Source organism: Electrona antarctica, assembly GCF_951216825.1.
Source record: "Electrona antarctica genome assembly, chromosome: 11".
NCBI lineage: Eukaryota > Metazoa > Chordata > Actinopteri > Myctophiformes > Myctophidae > Electrona > Electrona antarctica.
In genome coordinates this window covers 49,611,811-49,614,310 of record NC_136792.1, presented here as the reverse complement: position 1 = coordinate 49,614,310, position 2,500 = coordinate 49,611,811, and the positions used below count along the sequence as shown (strand labels likewise).

At 44.9% G+C, this 2,500-nt stretch overlaps 1 protein-coding gene across 1 annotated transcript in view; it reads right to left on the bottom strand.

Moving 5' to 3' along the window:
* The window catches only part of stard10 (StAR related lipid transfer domain containing 10), a 42,217-nt gene that overhangs the window by 25,443 nt on the left and 14,274 nt on the right, over nucleotides 1-2,500 (bottom strand). The gene's annotated exons all lie outside the window — the stretch shown is intronic.

Genomic DNA, 2,500 nt, shown 5'->3' with positions numbered 1-2,500 from the left:
ACACACACACACACACACACACACACACACACACACACACACACACACACACACACACACACACACACACACACACACACACACACACACACACACACACACACACACACACACACACACACACACACACACACACACACACACACACACACACACACACACGGCCCCGGGCTAATACCGTTACTACAGTTACAGCAGCCACAGGGGGAAACGGTGTTAATTAAACGTGACAGAGAGAGAGAGAGAGAGAGAGAGAGAGAGAGAGAGAGAGAGAGAGAGAGAGAGAGAGAGAGAGAGAGAGAGAGAGAGAGAGAGAGAGAGAGAGACAGAGAGAGAGAGAGAGATAAATGCATAAATGAAAGGGGAGATATGTGCGACCCCCAGATGATTGTATAATTTGTAACTTATTCTATGCCTCAGTCCAAGATGGCTATCGTTTCATCTCCGTTCCTCGATGGTCTTCTTCTCGTTCCCCCACACCTGTGTCTCAGTCGTTTCAACCACTTTAACCACCTGTTTAAGCCTGATTATTCTGCTGCCGGTGAACATCGGTGCAGATCCTCGCATATAACATAATAGATACTTTTAACCCATTTGGGCCTGACCCAAATGGGTTTCAAATTTTCTTTTTCTGAAAAAACCTTATGTATCAGTGGTGCTCAATATTTCATGTCAAGGACCCCAAAAATTATATGTAATATGCCTCCGCCACACCCCCCCCCCGCCCCTATGAGCTTGTAGATCTGCTATTTTTCAATAGCTAAAATATAACATAATGCTTTAAAACACCAAAAAGGGGTTCCCGCCCCAAAATGGGTTAAAGCGAACATTTTGAACTCAAACCTGCCTCTGGGGGTCCCCCTTCTGGCACAAGATATTTTGAGATGGGGGACGTCGGCCAAGTACAGTAGCCTACATTATAATGAATTAAACGCTGATATAGCAACACACGTTTGTTTTTGTTTTTAGACAACAGGTAAGATTTAGTAGATACTAAGATTTAGAACTTACTCTGGGAGCGGAACCAAAACAGAACCAAATGGACGGGGAAGGGTCCATTTGGTTCCATTTGTACACTCTTGGCGGTATAGACCCTATAAAAACAGCACCCTGTCCCATTTGAATTTGCCTCTGGGGTGCCGGCCAATAGAATGTGGATAACAGGATGTTGGTCCGCCCTCCTCTTCCTTCCTATGTTTTCATTCCCACTAACAACAATCTATACACGTTCTGAATGCCCCTGCCGACAGATTCAGCAGCGCAGCTCGGAATCTGTTCTTGAGACATTACTTGAACCCTGACGTCCATATAGAGGGTATGCGCGTGACATCATCATCAAACCAGGAAGTTATGCAGGAATGCCTACTGAGTGGCTAAAAACTACTTTCTGGCCTCGACAGCCCATACAACCAAACACTAAAGTCATCTCTAATTGCATTAAACAACATTAAATAATGTTAAGCTCACTTTGCCTGTCACTTTGCCACTCGATTTTCCATTCACTTTATGCATACGCATACCCTCTATTCTAGGGGGATGGAACATTAGCCATAAATTGATCTACATCTAACAGTGCAACGACACTCTCTCTGTTTGACTGAGGATAGAAGGTTAAAGAGGTCAAGGGTCCATTTGGTTTCATTAACTGGCTCATATAAGACTGTGAGGCCACTTAACACTACACTTAGCTCTGTGAATCGAAATGACTGACACCTCTGACCCCAAAAACTGCATCAATTTCAAAGGAGCTTATTGTCTCCACCAGGCCAAAGGCATGGGGAGAGAGTATGTTTTGCACTCCGTCCGTCCGTGTGTGCGTGGGTCCGTCCGTCCGTCTGTGTACAGCTAATCTCCGATACCGTTGGTGTGGCCGATGCCAAACTTTGCACACACACTCCCTGGATGCCAACGACGAACCTCTGCCCCAATTTTTCGGCCAGTTATAGCGCCACCATGAGGCCGACTTTTGCTAAACACATTTCTTTATATTACTCGTACAAATGTTATCCATACATCACGCAACTCGGGATACGCTATCTCTATAGTCATGTGATCAACACGGACCACTCCTCCGCGTCCCCATTGGCTAAGATTGCCTTCCAAAGTTCTGCAGATTTGTCCGTTTCGAACAAAATGCCTCAAATCATGAACACCGCGGGCGATTTCTGTGAAATTATGCACACACATTATCACTATAGGCAGAGGACGAAGAAACGCCACTTAACCCATTTTGACCTGAGATCAGATTCTATAAATGTCTTCTAAATCCTGACAGTTTTCTGGAAAAGCTATTTTCCATGTCAGTCATTTTTCAAAAATAGCAGACCTACAAGCTCGTAGCGCGGCACTCGGTGCCGCGCTATGAGCTTGTAGATCTGCTATTTTTCAATAGCTAAAGCATAACATAATGCTAACACCAAAAGAATGGGTTAAAAGTGGACTCATGGTGGCGCTACAACAGATCTGTGTACAACTTTGTAGGCACACTCCATAGAGGCCA